The sequence below is a fragment of the Carica papaya genome, chromosome 8 (genome assembly GCF_054855325.1).
Source record: "Carica papaya isolate Zhongbai chromosome 8, ASM5485532v1, whole genome shotgun sequence".
NCBI classification, from domain to species: Eukaryota; Viridiplantae; Streptophyta; class Magnoliopsida; order Brassicales; family Caricaceae; genus Carica; species Carica papaya.
The window spans coordinates 17,608,216-17,622,942 of record NC_142316.1 but is presented as its reverse complement, the minus strand read 5'-3'; the positions used below and the strand labels follow the sequence as shown (position 1 = coordinate 17,622,942).

The 14,727-nt window shown below is 46.4% G+C and overlaps 5 non-coding genes and 24 pseudogenes across 5 annotated transcripts; all 29 read left to right on the top strand.

The window, feature by feature from the left end:
• Positions 1–403: 403 nt before the first annotated feature.
• On the top strand, positions 404–522 carry LOC148245939 (5S ribosomal RNA). Its single transcript, XR_015814266.1, has one exon. It is a non-coding gene; the product is annotated as a 5S ribosomal RNA (ribosomal RNA).
• A 205-nt stretch (positions 523–727) lies between these two features.
• LOC148245938 (5S ribosomal RNA) lies at positions 728–846 on the top strand (annotated as a pseudogene).
• A 563-nt stretch (positions 847–1,409) lies between these two features.
• Positions 1,410–1,528, top strand: LOC148245937 (5S ribosomal RNA). Its single transcript, XR_015814323.1, has one exon. It is a non-coding gene; the product is annotated as a 5S ribosomal RNA (ribosomal RNA).
• Positions 1,529–1,730: 202 nt separating this feature from the next.
• Positions 1,731–1,849, top strand: LOC148245936 (5S ribosomal RNA; annotated as a pseudogene).
• Positions 1,850–2,054: 205 nt separating this feature from the next.
• Positions 2,055–2,173, top strand: LOC148245935 (5S ribosomal RNA). Its single transcript, XR_015815788.1, has one exon. It is a non-coding gene; the product is annotated as a 5S ribosomal RNA (ribosomal RNA).
• A 482-nt stretch (positions 2,174–2,655) lies between these two features.
• On the top strand, positions 2,656–2,773 carry LOC148245934 (5S ribosomal RNA; annotated as a pseudogene).
• Positions 2,774–2,977: 204 nt separating this feature from the next.
• Positions 2,978–3,096, top strand: LOC148245933 (5S ribosomal RNA; annotated as a pseudogene).
• A 209-nt stretch (positions 3,097–3,305) lies between these two features.
• Positions 3,306–3,424, top strand: LOC148245932 (5S ribosomal RNA; annotated as a pseudogene).
• A 206-nt stretch (positions 3,425–3,630) lies between these two features.
• Positions 3,631–3,749, top strand: LOC148245931 (5S ribosomal RNA; annotated as a pseudogene).
• A 561-nt stretch (positions 3,750–4,310) lies between these two features.
• Positions 4,311–4,428, top strand: LOC148245930 (5S ribosomal RNA; annotated as a pseudogene).
• Positions 4,429–4,635: 207 nt separating this feature from the next.
• Positions 4,636–4,754, top strand: LOC148245929 (5S ribosomal RNA; annotated as a pseudogene).
• A 209-nt stretch (positions 4,755–4,963) lies between these two features.
• Positions 4,964–5,082, top strand: LOC148245928 (5S ribosomal RNA; annotated as a pseudogene).
• Positions 5,083–5,288: 206 nt separating this feature from the next.
• Positions 5,289–5,407, top strand: LOC148245927 (5S ribosomal RNA; annotated as a pseudogene).
• Positions 5,408–5,968: 561 nt separating this feature from the next.
• On the top strand, positions 5,969–6,087 carry LOC148245926 (5S ribosomal RNA; annotated as a pseudogene).
• Positions 6,088–6,646: 559 nt separating this feature from the next.
• On the top strand, positions 6,647–6,765 carry LOC148245925 (5S ribosomal RNA; annotated as a pseudogene).
• Positions 6,766–6,967: 202 nt separating this feature from the next.
• LOC148245924 (5S ribosomal RNA) lies at positions 6,968–7,086 on the top strand (annotated as a pseudogene).
• Positions 7,087–7,647: 561 nt separating this feature from the next.
• Positions 7,648–7,765, top strand: LOC148245923 (5S ribosomal RNA; annotated as a pseudogene).
• A 204-nt stretch (positions 7,766–7,969) lies between these two features.
• Positions 7,970–8,088, top strand: LOC148245922 (5S ribosomal RNA; annotated as a pseudogene).
• A 210-nt stretch (positions 8,089–8,298) lies between these two features.
• On the top strand, positions 8,299–8,417 carry LOC148245921 (5S ribosomal RNA; annotated as a pseudogene).
• A 563-nt stretch (positions 8,418–8,980) lies between these two features.
• Positions 8,981–9,099, top strand: LOC148245920 (5S ribosomal RNA; annotated as a pseudogene).
• An 807-nt stretch (positions 9,100–9,906) lies between these two features.
• On the top strand, positions 9,907–10,025 carry LOC148245919 (5S ribosomal RNA; annotated as a pseudogene).
• A 209-nt stretch (positions 10,026–10,234) lies between these two features.
• LOC148245918 (5S ribosomal RNA) lies at positions 10,235–10,353 on the top strand. The gene has a single exon (XR_015814814.1). It is a non-coding gene; the product is annotated as a 5S ribosomal RNA (ribosomal RNA).
• A 562-nt stretch (positions 10,354–10,915) lies between these two features.
• Positions 10,916–11,034, top strand: LOC148245917 (5S ribosomal RNA; annotated as a pseudogene).
• Positions 11,035–11,547: 513 nt separating this feature from the next.
• LOC148245916 (5S ribosomal RNA) lies at positions 11,548–11,666 on the top strand (annotated as a pseudogene).
• A 205-nt stretch (positions 11,667–11,871) lies between these two features.
• Positions 11,872–11,990, top strand: LOC148245915 (5S ribosomal RNA; annotated as a pseudogene).
• A 549-nt stretch (positions 11,991–12,539) lies between these two features.
• Positions 12,540–12,657, top strand: LOC148245914 (5S ribosomal RNA; annotated as a pseudogene).
• A 204-nt stretch (positions 12,658–12,861) lies between these two features.
• Positions 12,862–12,980, top strand: LOC148245913 (5S ribosomal RNA; annotated as a pseudogene).
• Positions 12,981–13,189: 209 nt separating this feature from the next.
• Positions 13,190–13,308, top strand: LOC148245912 (5S ribosomal RNA; annotated as a pseudogene).
• Positions 13,309–13,871: 563 nt separating this feature from the next.
• LOC148245911 (5S ribosomal RNA) lies at positions 13,872–13,990 on the top strand. Its single transcript, XR_015815290.1, has one exon. It is a non-coding gene; the product is annotated as a 5S ribosomal RNA (ribosomal RNA).
• Positions 13,991–14,727: the final 737 nt, after the last annotated feature.

Sequence of the window (14,727 nt, the reverse complement as noted above, 5' to 3'; positions counted from 1 at the left end):
GGGGGAAGAAAGGAGATGGAGTTTTTGTATTTGCAGCGCGAAATTAAACTGGTGCGATCATACCAGCACTAATGCAACGGATTCTATCAGAACTATGTATGTAAGGGTGCTTGGGCGAGAGTAGTACTAGCATGGGTTACCTCCTGCGAAGTCCTTATATTTCACCCATTTTCTTGTGAAGTCCTCGTGTTGCACCCATTTTTTTGTAGATGATTCTTTCGACGTTACGCGCGACTTGAATTATGGTCCTCAGGTTTATTCGCAAATGTGAGTCACGGCGCTGTAGCTATTTACTTGATATTAGAACGAGAACGGGAGGTGCAGTGCGCACGCACAAGGAAACAAATGACGGGAGGGGGAAGAAAGGGGAATGAATTTATGTATTTGCAGCGCAAAATTAAACAGGTGCGATCATACCAGCACTAATGCACCGGATCCCATCAGAACTCCGCAGTGAAGTGTGCTTGGGCGAGATTAGTACTCGGATGGGTGACCTCCTGGGAAGTCCTCGTGTCGCACTAATTTTTTTTCAGACAGGTCGTTCGACGTTACGCGCGTCTGGAACTAGGGTCCGCTGGTTTATACGCAAATGTGAGTCAAGAAGCAGGGACATTTTAATCGATATTAGAAAGAGAATGAGAGGTCAAGTGTGAACGCACAAGGAAACAAATGACGGGAGGGAGAAGAAAGGAGAAGGAGTGTATGTATTTGCAGCACGAAATTAAACAGGTGCGATCATACCAGCACTAAAGCTCTGGATCCCATCAGAACTCTGCAGTTTTGTGTGCTTGGGCGAGAGTAGTACTCGGATGGGTCACCACCTGGGAAGCCCTCGTGTTGTACCTGTTTTTTTTTTCGGATGGGTTGTTCGACGTTACACGCGAATGGAATTATAAATCACTGGTTCATTTGCAAAGGTGAGTCACGGTGCCGGGGCATATTACTTGATATTAGAACGAGAAAGAGAGATGCAGAGTGCACGCAGAAGGAAACAAATGACGGGAGGGGGGTTGGAAGGAGAAAGAGTGTATGTATTTGCAGTGCAGAATAAAACATGAGGGTTCATACTAGCACTAATGCAACCGATTCTATCAGAACTCCGCAGTTAAGGGTGCTTGGGCGAGAAAAAGTACTCGGATGGGTGACCTCCTGCGAAGTCCTTATATTTCACCCATTTTCTTGGGTGGTCCTCGTGTTGCACCCATCGTTTTGCAGATGATTCTTTCGACGTTACGCGCGACTTGAATTATGCTTCTCAGGTTTATTCGCAAATGTGAGCCACGACACCGTAGTATTTTACTTGATATTAGAACGAGCACGGGAGGTGCAGTGCGCACGCACAAGGAAAGAAATGACGGGAGGGGGAAGAAAGGAGAAGGAGTTTATGTATTTGCAGCGCGAAATTAAACCGGTGTGATCATACCAGCACTAATGCGCCGGATCCCATCAGAACTCCGCAGTTAAGTGTGCTTGGGCGAGAGTAGTACTCGGATGGGTGACCTCCTGGGAAGTCCTCGTGTCGCACCAATTTTTTTTCATACGGGTCGTTCGAAGTTACGCGCAACTGGAATTAGGGTCCGCTGGTTTATACGCAAATGTGAGTCAAGAAGCAGGGGAATTTTAATCGATATTAGAACGAGAATGAGAGGTGAAGTGTGAACGCACAAGGAAACAAATGACGGGAGGGGGAAGAAAGGAGGAGTGTATGTATTTGCAGTGCGAAACTAAACAGGAGCGATCATACCAGCACTAAAGCCCCGGATCCCATCAGAACTCTGCAGTTAAGTGTGTTTGGGCGAGATTAGTACTCGGATGGATGACCTCTTGGGAAGTCCTCGTGTCGCACGAATTTTTTTTCAGACGGGTCGTTCGACGTTACGCGCATCTGGAACTAGGGTCCGCTGGTTTATACGCAAATGTGAGTCAAGAATCAGGGGCATTTTAATCGATATTAGAACGAGAATGAGAGGTGAAGTGTGAAGGCACAACGAAACAAATGACGGGAGGGGGAAGAAAGGAGAAGGAGTGTATGTGTTTGCAGCGCGAAATTAAACAGGTGCGATCATACCAGCACTAAAGCTCCGGATCCCATCAGAACTCCGCAGTTAAGTGTGCTTGGGCGAGGGTAGTACTCGGATGGGTGACCACTTGGGAAGCCCTCGTGTTGCACCTATTTTTTTTCGGATTGGTTGTTTGACGTTACGCGCGAATGGAATTATAAACTGCTGGTTCATTTGCAAAGGTGTGTCACGGTGCCGGGGAATATTACTTGATATTAGAACAAGAAAGAGAGATGCAGAGTGCACGCACAAGGAAACAAATGACGGGAGGGGGGATGGGAGGAGAAAGAGTGTATGTATTTGCAGTGCAGAATGAAACATGAGGGATCATGCAGTGCAGAATGAAACATGAGGGATCATACCAGCACAAGGTCCTCGTGTTGCACCCATCTTTTTGTAGATGATTCTTTCGACGTTACATGCGACTTGATTTATTGTCCGCAGGTTTATTCGCAAATGTGAGTCACGGCGCCGTGGCATTTTACTTGATATTAAAACGAGTACGGGAGGTGCAGTGCGCACGCACAAGGAAACAAATGACGGGAGGATGAAGAAAAGGGAAGGAGTGTATGTATTTCAAGCGCAAAATTAAACAAGTGGCATCATACCAGCACTAATGCACTGGATCCCATCAGAACTCTCCATTTAAGCGTGCTTGGGCGAGAGTAGTACTCGGATGGGTGACCTCTTGGGAAGTCCTCGTATCGCAACAATTTTTTTTAAGATGGGTCGTTCGACGTTACGCGCGACTGGAAATATGGTCCGCTGGTTTATACGCAAATGTGAGTCAAGAATCAGGGGCATTTTAATCGATATTAGAACGAGAATGAGAGGTGCAGTGTGAACGCATAAGGAAACAAATGATGGGAGGGGGGGAGGGAAGAAGGAGTGTATGTATTTTCTGCACGAAATTAAACAGGTGCGGTCACACCAGCACAAATGCACCGGATCCCATCAGAACTCCGCAGTTAAGTGTGCTTTGGCGAAAGTGGTACAATGATGGGTTACCTCCTGGGAAGTTCTCGTGTTGCACCCATTTTCTTTTTTTCAGATGTGCGGTTCGACGTTACGCGCGACTTTAATTATGGTCCGCAGATTTATTCGCAAATGTGAGTCACGACGCCGTGGCATTTTACTTGATGTTTGAACGAGAACGAGAGGTGCAGTGCGCACGCACAAGGAAACAAATGACGGGAGAGGGAAGAAAGGAGAAGGACTTTATGTATTTGAAGTGCAAAATTAAACAGGTGCGATCATACCATCACTAATGCATCGGATCCCATCAGAACTCCGCAGCTAAGTGTGCTTGGGCGAGAGTAGTACTCGGATGGGTGACCTCCTGGGAAGTCCTTGTGTCGCACTAATTTTATTTTCTGACGCGTCGTTCGACGTTACGCGCGACTAGAACTAGGGTCCACTGGTTTATACGCAAATGTGAGTCAAGAAGCAGGGGCATTTTAATCGATATTAGAACGAGAATGAGAGGTGAAGTGTGAACGCACAAGGAAACAAATGACGGGAGGGGGAAGAAAGGAGAAGGAGTGTATGTATTTGCAGCGCGAAATTAAACAGGTGCGATCATACCAGGACTAAAGCCTCGGATCCCATCAGAACTCCGCAGTTAGGTGTGCTTGGGCGATAGTAGTACTCGGATGGGTGACCACTTGGGAAGCCCTCGTGTTGCACCTATTTTTTTTCGGATGGGTTGTTCGACGTTACACGCGAATGGAATTATAAACCGCTGGTTCATTTGCAAAGGTGAGTCACGGTGCCGGGGCATATTACTTGATAATAGAACGAGAAAGAGAGATGCAGAGTGCACGCACAAGGAAACAAATGACGGGCGGGGGGATGAGAGGAGAAAGAGTGTATGTATTTGCAGTGCAGAATGAAACATGAGGGATCATACCAGCACTAATGCAACGGATTCTATCAGAATTTCGCAGTTAAGGGTGCTTGGGCGAGAAAAGTACTCGGATGGGTGACCTCCTGCGAAGTCCTTATATTTAACCCATTTTCTTAGGAGGTCCTCGTGTTGCACCCATTTTTTCGTAGATGATTCTTTCGACGTTACGCGCGACTTGATTTATGGTCTGCAGGTTTATTCGCAAATGTGAGTCACGGCGCCGTGGCATTTTACTTGATATTAGAACGAGTACGGGAGGTGCAGTGCGTACGCACAAGGAAACAAATGACGGGAGGATGAAGAAAAGGGAAGGAGTGTATGTATTTAAAGCGCAAAATTAAACAAGTGGCATCATACCAACACTAATGCACTGGATCACATCAGAACTCTGCAGTTAAGTGTGCTTGGGCGAGAGTAGTACTCGGATGGGTGACCTCTTGGGAAGTCCTCGTATCGCAACAATTTTTTTTAAGATGGGTCGTTCGACGTTACGCGCGACTGGAAATATGGTCCGCTGGTTTATACGCAAATGTGAGTCAAGAATCAGGGGCATTTTAATCGATATTAGAACGAGAAGGAGAGGTGCAGTGTGAACGCACAAGGAAACAAATGATGGGAGGGGGGGAGGGAAGAAGGAGAGTGTATGTATTTTTTGCACGAAATTTAAACAGGTGCGGTCACACCAGCACAAATGCAACGGATCCCATCAGAACTCCGTAATTAAGTGTGCTTTGGCGAAAGTGGTACAATGATGGGTTACCTCCTTGGAAGTTCTCGTGCTGCACCCATTTTCTTTTTTTCAGATGTGCGGTTCGACGTTACGCGCGACTTTAATTATGGTCCGCGGATTTATTCACAAATGTGAGTCACGACGCCGTGGCATTTTACTTGATATTTGAACGAGAACGAGAGGTGCAGTGCGCACGCACATGGAAACAAATGACGGGAAGGGGAAGAAAGGAGAAGGACTTTATGTATTTGCAGCGCAAAATTAAACAGTTGTGATCATACTATCACTAATGCACCGGATCCCATCAGAACTTCGCAGTTAAGTGTGCTTGGGCGAGAGTAGTACTTGGATGGGTCACCTCCTGGGAAGTCCTTGTGTTGCACTAATTTTTTTTTCAGACGGGTCCTTCGACGTTACGCTCGACTAAAACTAGGGTCCACTGGTTTATACCCAAATGTGAGTCAAGAAGCAAGGGCATTTTAATCGATATTTGAACGAGAATGAGAGGTGAAGTGTGAACGCACAAGGAAACAATTGACGGAAGGGGGAAGAAAGGAGAAGGAGTGTATGTATTTGCAGCGCGAAATTAAACGGGTGCGATCATACCAGCACTAATGCACTGGATCCCATCAGAACTCTGCAGTTAAGTGTGTTTGGGCGAGAGTAGTACTCGGATGGGTGACCTCCTAGGAAGTCCTCGTGTCGCACCAATTTTTTTTCAGACGGGTCGTTGGACAATACGCGCGACTGGAACTAGGATCCGCTGGTTTATACGCAAATGTGAGTCAAGAAGCAGGGGCATTTTAATCGATATTAGAACGAGAAGCAGAGATGCAGAGTGCACGCACAAGGAAACAAATGACGGAAGGGGGGATGGAGGGAGAAAAAGTGTATGTATTTGCAGCGCAGAATGAAACATTAGCAATCATACCAGCACGAATGCAACGGATTCTATCAGAAATCCGCAAGTTAAGGGTGCTTGGGCGAGAGTAGCACTAGGATGGGTGACCTCCTGCGAAGTCCTTATATTTCACCCATTTTCTTAGGAAGTCCTCGTGTTACACCCATTTTTTTTGCAGATGATTCTTTCGACGATACGCGCGACTTGAATTATGGTCGTCAGGTTTATTCGCAAATGTGAGTCACGACACCGTAGCATTTTACTTGATATTAGAACGAGCACGGGAGGTGCAGTGCGCACGCACAAGGAAACAAATGACTGGAGGGGGAAGAAAAGAGAGGAGTTTATGTATTTGCAGCGCGAAATTAAACGGGTGCGATCATACCAGCACTAATGCACTGGATCCCATCAGAACTCTGCAGTTAAGTGTGTTTGAGCGAGAGTAGTACTCGGATGGGTTACTTCCTAGGAAGTGCTCGTGTCGCACCAATTTTTTTTCAGACGGGTCGTTCGACAATACACGCGACTGGAACTAGGATCCGCTAGTTTATACGCAAATGTGAGTCAAGAAGCATGGGCATTTTAATCGATATTAGAACGAGAAGGAGAGGTGCAGTGTGAACGCTCAAGGAAACAATTGATGGGAGGGGGAGGGAAGGAGAAAATGTGTATGTATTTGCAGCGCAGAATGAAACAGGTGCGATCATACCAGCACTAATGCAACGGATTCTATCAGAACTCCGTAGGTAAGGGTGCTTGGGCGAGACTAGTTATAGCATGGGTTACCTCCTGCGAAGTCCTTATATTTCACCCATTTTCTTGTGAAGTCCTCGTGTTACACCCATTTTTTTGCAGATGATTCTTTCGACGTTACGCGCGACTTGAATTATGGTCCTCAGGTTTATTCGCAAATGTGAGGCACGGCGCTGTAGCATTTGTCTTGATATTAGAACGAGAACGGGAGGTGCAGCGCGCACGCACAAGGAAACAAATGACGGGAGGGGGAAGAAAAGAGAAGGATTGTATGTATTTGCAGCGCGAAGCTAAACAGGTGCGATCATACCAGCACTAAAGCCCCAGATCCCATTAGAACTCCGCAGTTAAGTGTGCTTGGGCGAGATTAGTACTCGGATGGTTGACCTCCTGGGAAGTCCTTGTGTCGCACAAATTTTTTTTCAGAATGGTCGTTCGACGTTACGCGCGTCTGGAACTAGGGTCCGCTGGTTTATACGCAAATGTGAGTCAAGAAGCAGGGGCATTTTAATCGATATTAGAACGAGAATGAGAGGAGAAGTGTGAACCGACAAGGAAACAAATAACGGAAAGGGGAAGAAAGGAGGAGTGTATTTATTTGCAGCGCGAAATTAAAGAGGTGCGATCATACCAGCACTAAAGCCCTGGATCTCATTAGAACTCTGCAGTTAAGTGTGTTTGGGCGAGAGTAGTACTCGGATGGGTTACCACCTAGGAAGCCCTCGTGTTGCACCTATTTTTTTTCAGATGGGTTGTTCGACGTTACGCGCGAATGGAATTATAAGCCGCTGGTTCATTTGCAAAGGTGAGTCATGGTGCCGGAGCATATTACTTGATATTAGAACGAGAAAGAGAGATGCAGAGTGCACGCACAAGGAAACAAATGACGGGAAGGGGGATGGGAAGAGAAAGAGTGTATGTATTTACAGTGCAGAATGAAACATGAGGGATCATACCAGCACTAATGCAACGGATTCTATCAGAACTCCGCAGTTAAGGGTGCTTGGGCGAGAAATGTACTCGGATGGGTGACCTCCTGCGAAGTCCTTATATTTCACCCATTTTCTTTGCAGGTCGTCGTGTTGCACCTATCTTTTTGCAGATGATTCTTTCGACGTTACGCGCGACTTGATTTATGGTCCGCAGGTTTATTCGCAAATGTGAGAAACGACGCCGTGGCATTTTACTTGATATTAGAACGAGTACGGGAGGTGCAGTGCGCACGCACAAGGAAACAAATGACGGGAGGAGGAAGAAAAGAGAAGGAGTGTATGTATTTGAAGCGCAAAATTAAACAAGTGGCATCATACCAGCACTAATGCACTGGATCCCATCAGAACTCTGCAGTTAAGCGTGCTTGGGCGAGAGTAGTACTCGGATGGGTGACCTATTGGGAAGTCCTCGTATCGCAACAATTTTTTTTCAGATGGGTCGTCCGACGTTACGCGCGACTGGAAATATGGTCCGCTGGTTTATACGCAAATGTGAGTCAAGAATCAGAGGCATTTTAATCGATATTAGAACGAGAAGGAGAGGTGCAGTCTGAACGCACAAGGAAACAAATGATGGGAGGGGGGGAGGGAAGAAGGAGTGTATGTATTTTCAGCACGAAATTAAACAGGTGCGGTCACACCAGCACAAATGTACCGGATCCCATCAAAACTCCGCAGTTAAGTGTGCTTTAGCGAAAGTAGTACAATGATGGGTTACCTCATGGGAAGTTCTCGTGTTGCACCCATTTTCTTTTTTTTCAGATGTGTTGTTCGAAGTTACGCGCGACTTTAATTATGGTCCGTAGATATATTCGCAAATGTGAGTCACGGTGCTGTGGCATTTTACTTGATATTTGAACGAGAACGAGAGGTGCAGTGCGCACGCACAAGGAAACAAATGACGGGAGGGGGAAGAAAGGAGGAGTAGATTATGTATTTGCAGCGCGATATTAAATAGGAGCGATCATACCAGCACTAATGCACCGGAGCCTATCAGAACTCCGCAATTAAGTGTGCTTGGGCGAGAGTAGTACTCGGATGGGTGACCTACTGGGAAGTCCTCGTGTCGCACTAATTTTTTTTTTCAGATGGGTCGTTCGACGTTACGCGCGACTGGAACTAGGGTCCACTGGTTTATACGCAAATGTGTGTAAAGAAGCAGGGGCATTTTAATCGATATTAGAACGAGAAGGAGAGATGCAGAGTGCACGCACAAGGAAACAAATGACGGGAGGGGGGATGGAGGGAGAAAAAGTGTATGTATTGGCAGTGCAGAATGAAACATTAGCAATCATATCAGCACCAATGCAACGGATTCTATCAGAACTCCGCAAGTTAAGGGTGCTTGGGCGAGAGTAGCACTAGGATGGGTGACCTCCTGCGAAGTCCTTATATTTCACCTATTTTCTTAGGAAGTCCTCGTGTTGCACCCATTTTTTTGCAGATGATTCTTTCGACTTTACGCGCGACTTGAATTATGGTCCTCAGGTTTATTCACAAATGTGAGTCACGGCGCCGTGGCATTTTACTTGATATTTGAACGAGAACGTGAGGTGCAGTGCGCACGCACAAGGAAACAAATGACGGGAGGGGGAAGAAAGGAGAAGGAGTTTATGTATTTGCAGCGCGAAATTAAACAGGTGCGATCATACCAGCACTAATGCACCAGATCCCATTAGAACTCCGCAGTTAAGTGTGCTTGGGCGAGAGTAGTACTCGGATGGGTGATCTCCTGGGAAGTCCTCATGTCGCATTAATTTTTTTTTTCAGACGGGTCGTTCGACGTTATGTGCGACTGCAACTAGGGTCCACTAGTTTATACGTAAATGTGAGTCAAGAAGCAGGGGCATTTTAATCGATATTAGAACGAGAGGGAGAGATGAAAGAGTGCACACACAAAGAAACAAATGACGGGAGGGGGAGGGAAGGAGAAAGAGTGTATGTATTTTCAGCACGAAATGAAACAGGTGCGATCATACCAGCACTAATGCATCGGATTCTATCAGAACTCCGTAGGTAAGGTGCTTGGGCGAGAGTAGTACTAGCATGGGTTATCTCCTGCGAAGTCCTTATATTTCACCCATTTTCTTGTGAAGTCCTCGTGTTGCACCCATTTTTTTGAATTATAGTCCTCAGGTTTTTTTTGAAACAATCGATGGGAGGGGGAGGGAAGGAGAGGGAGTGTATGTATTTTCAGCACGAAATGAAACAGGTGCGATCATACCAGCACTAATGCAACGGATTCTATCAGAACTCCGTAGGTAAGGGTGCTTGGGCGAGAGTAGTACTAGCATGGGTTACCTCCTGCGAAGTCCTTATATTTCACCCATTTTCTTGTGAAGTCCTCGTGTTGCACCCATTTTTTTGCAGATGATTCTTTCGACGTTACGCGCGATTTGAATTATGGTCCTCAGGTTTATTCGCAAATGTGAGTCACGGTGCCGTGGCATTTTACTTGATATTAGAACGAGAGCGGGAGGTGTAGTGCGCACGTAAAAGGAAACAAATGGCGGGAGGGGGAAGAAAGGGGAATGAGTGTATGTATTTGCAGTGCGAAATTAAACAGGTGCGATCATACCAGCACAAATGCACCGGATCCCATCAGAACTCCGCTGTCAAGTGTGCTTTGGCGAAAGTAGTACAATTATGGGTTACATCGTGGGAAGTTCTCGTGTTGCATCCATTTTCTTTTTTTCAGATGTGCCATTCGACGTTACGCGCGACTTTAATTATGGTCCGCAGATTTATTAGCAAATGTGAGTCACGGTGTCGTGGCATTTTATTTGATATTTGAACGAGAACGAGAGGTGCAGTGTGCACGCACAAGGAAACAAATGACGGGAGGGAGAAGAAAGGAGAAGGAGTTTATGTATTTGCAGCGCAAAATTAAACATATGCGATCATACCAGCACTAATGCACCGGATCCCATCAGAACTCCGCAGTTAAGTGTGCTTGGGCGAGAGTAGTACTCGGATGGGTGACCTCTTGGGAAGTCCTCGTGTCGCACTAATTTTTTTTTCAGACGGGTCGTTCGACGTTACGCGCGACTGGAACTAGGGTCCGCTGGTTTATACGCAAATGTGAGTCAAGAAGCAGGGGCATTTTAATCGATATTAGAACGAGAAGGAGAGATGCAGAGTGCACGCACAAGGAAACAAATGACGGGAGGGGGGATGGAGGGAGAAAAAGTGTATGTATTTGCAGCGCAGAATGAAACATGAGCGATCATACCAGCACCAATGCAACGGATTCTATCAGAACTCCGCAAGTTAAGGGTGCTTGGGCGAGAGTAGCACTAGGATGGGTGACCTCATGCGAAGTCCTTATATTTCACCAATTTTCTTAGGAAGTCCTCGTGTTCCACCCATTTTTTTGCAGATGATTCTTTCGACGATACGCGCGACTTGAATTATGGTCCTCAGGTTTATTCGCAAATGTGAGTCACGGCACCGTAGCATGTTACTTTATATTAGAAGGAGCACGGGAGGGGCAGTGCGCACGCACAAGGAAACAAATGACGGGAGGGGGAAGAAAGGAGAAGGAGTTTATGTATTTGCAGCGCGGAATTAAACGTGTGCGATCATACCAGCACTAATGCACCGGATTCCGTCAGAACTCTGCAGTTAAGTGTGCTTTGGCTAGAGTAGTACTCGGATTGGTGACCTCCTGGGAAGTCCTCGTGTCGCACCAATTTTTTTTCAGACGGGTCGTTCGACGTTACGCGCGACTGGAACTAGGGTCCGCTGGTTTATACGCAAATGTGAGTCAAGAAGCAGGGGCATTTTAATCCATATTAGAACGAGAAGGAGAGGTGCAGTGTGAACGCACAAAGAAACAATTGATGGGAGGGGGAAGGAAGGAGAAGGAGTGTATGTATTTTCAGCAATAAATGAAACAGGTGCGATCATACCAGCACTAATGCAACGGATTCTATCAGAACTCCGTAGGTAAGGGTGCTTGGGCGAGAGTAGTATTAGCATGGGTTACCTCCTGCGAAGTTCTTATATTTCACCCATTTTCTTGTGAAGTCCTCGTGTTGCACCCATTTTTTTGCAGATGATTCTTTCGACGTTACGCGCGACTTGAATTATGGTTCTCAGGTTTATTAGCAAACGGGAGGTGCAGTGCGCACGCACAAGGAAACAAATGACGAGAGGGGGAAGAAAGGGGAATGAGTTTATGTAATAGAAGCGCAAAATTAAACGGGTGCGATCATACCAGCACTATTGCACCGGATCCCATCAGAACTCTGCAGTTAAGTGTGCTTGGGCGAGATTAGTACTCGGATGCGTGACCTCCTGGGAAGTCCTCGTGTCGCACCAATTTTTTTTCAGACGGGTCGTTCGACGTTACGCGCGTCTGGAACTAGGGTCCGCTGGTTTATACGCAAATGTCAGTCAATAAGCAGGGGCATTTTAATCGATATTAGAACGAGAATGAGAGATGAAGTGTTAACGCACAAGGATACAAATGACGGGAGGGGGAAGAAAGGAGAAGGAGTATATGTATTTGCATCGCGAAATTAAACAGGTGCGATCATACCAGCACTAAAGCCCCGGATCCCATCAGAACTCCGCAGTTAAGTGTGCTTGGGAGAGAGTAGTACTCGGATGGGTGACCACTTGGGAAGCCCTCGTGTTGTACTTATTTTTTTTTGGATTGGTTGTTCGACGTTATGCGCGAATGGAATTATAAACCGCTGGTTCATTTGCAAAGGTGAGTCACGGTGCCGGGGCATATTACTTGATATTAGAATGAGAAAGAGAGATGCAGAGTGCACGCACAAGGAAACAAATGACGGGAGGAGAAAGAGTGTATGTATTTGCAGTGCAGAATGAAACATGAGGGATCATACCAGCACTAATGCAACGGATTCTATCAGAACTCCGCAGTTAAGGGTGCTTGGGTGAGAAAAGAACTCGGATGGGTGACCTCCTGCGAAGTCCTTATATTTCGCCCATTTTCTTGGGAGGTCCTCGTGTTGCACCCATCTTTTTGCAGATGATTCTTTCGACGTTACGCGCGACTTGATTTATGGTCCGCAGGTTTATTCGCAAATGTGAGTCACGGCGCCGTGGCATTTTACTTGATATTAGAACGAGTACGGGAGGTCCAGTGCGCACGCACAAGGAAACAAATGTTGGGAGGAGGAAGAAAAGAGAAGGAGTGTATGTATTTGAAGCGCAAAATTAAACAAGTGGCATCATACCAGCGCTAATGCACTGGATCCCATCAGAACTCTGCAGTTAAGCGTGTTTGGGCGAGAGTAGTACTCGGATGGGTGACCTATTGGGAAGTCCTCGTATCGCAACAATTTTTTTTCAGATGGGTCGTCCGACGTTACGCGCGACTGGAACTATGGTCCGCTGGTTTATACGCAAATGTGAGTCAAGAATCAGAGGCATTTTAATCGATATTAGAACGAGAAGGAGAGGTGCAGTGTGAACGCACAAGGAAACAAATGATGGGAGGGGGGGAGGGAAGAAGGAGTGTATGTATTTTCAACACAAAATTAAACAGGTGCGGTCACACCAGCACAAATGCACCGGATCCCATCAGAACTCCGCAGTTAAGTGTGCTTTGGCGAAAGCAGTACAATGATGGGTTACCTCCTGGGAAGTTCTCGTGTTGCACCCATTTTTTTTTTTTCAGTTGTGCCGTTCGACCTTATGCGCGACCTTAATTATGGTCCGCAGATTTATTCAAAAATATGAGTCACGGCGCCGTGGCATTTTACTTGATATTTGAACGAGAACGAGAGGTGCAGTGCGCACGCACAAGGAAACGAATGACGGGAGGGGGAATAAAGGAGAAGGAGTTTATGTATTTGCAGCACGAAATTAAACAGGTTCGATCATACCAGCACTAATGCACCGGATCCCATCAGAACTCCACAGTTAAGTGTGCTTGGGCGAGAGTATTACTCGAATGGGTTACCTCTTGGGAAGTCCTCGTGTCGCACTAATTTTTTTTTCAGACGGGTCGTTCGACGTTACGCGCGACTGGAACAAGGGTCCACTAGTTTATACGCAAATGTGAGTCAAGAAGCAGGAGCATTTGAATCGATATTAGAACGAGAAAGAGAGATGCAGAGTGCACGCACAAGGAAACAAATGACGGGAGGGGGGATGGAGGTAGAAAAAGTATATGTATTTGCAGCGCAGAATGAAACATGAGCAATCATACCAGCACCAACGCAACGGATTCTATCAGAACTCTGCAAGTTAAAGGTTCTTGGGCGAGAGTAGCACTAGGATGGGTGACTTCCTATGAAGTCCTTATATTTTACCCATTTTCTTAGGAAGTCCTCGTGTTGCACCCATTTTTTTGCAGATGATTCTTTCGACGATACGCGCGACTTGAATTATGGTCCTCAGGTTTATTCGCAAATGTGAGTCACGGCACCGTAGAATTTTACTTGATATTAGAACGAGAACGGGAGGTGCAGTGCGCACGCACAAGGAAACAAATGACGGGAGAGGGGAAGAAAGGGGAATGAGTTTATGTATTTGTAGCGCAAAATTAAACAGGTGCGATCATACCAGCATTAATGCACTGGATCCCATCAGAACTCCGCAGTTAAGTGTGCTTGGGCGGGAGTAGTACTCGGATGGGTGACCTCCTGGGAAGTCCTCGTGTCGCACAAATTTTTTTTTAGACGGGTCGTTCGACGTTACGCGCGACTGGAACTAGGGTCCGCTGGTTTATACGCAAATGTGAGTCAAGAAGCAGGGGCATTTTAATCGATATTAGAACGAGAAGGAGAGGTGCAGAGTGAACGCACAAGGAAACAATTGATGGGAGGGGAAGGGAAGGTGAAGGAGTGTATGTATTTTCAGCACGAAATGAAACAGGTGCGATCATACCAGCACTAATGCAACGGATTCTATCAGAACTCCGTAGGTAAGGGTGCTTGGGCGAAAGTAGTACTTGCAAGGGTTACCTCCTGCGAAGTCCTTATATTTCACCCATTTTCTTGTGAAGTCCTCGTGTTGCACACATTTTTTTACAGATGATTCTTTCGACGTTATGCACGACTTGAATTATGGTCCTCAGGTTTATTCGCAAATGTGAGTCACGGCGCTGTAGCATTTTACTTGATATTAGAACGATAACGGGAGGTGCAGTGCGCACGCACAAGGAAACAAATGACGGGAGGGGGGATGGAGGGAGAAAAAGTGTATGTATTTTCAGCGCAGAATGAAACATGAGCAATCATACCAGCTCCAATGCAACGGATTCTATCAGAACTCCGCAAGTTAAGGGTGCATGGGCGAGAGTAGCACTAGGATGGGTGACCTCCTGCGAAGTCCTTATATTTCACCCATTTTCTTAGGAAGTCCTCTTGTTGCACCCATTTTTTGGCAAATAATTCTTTCGACGA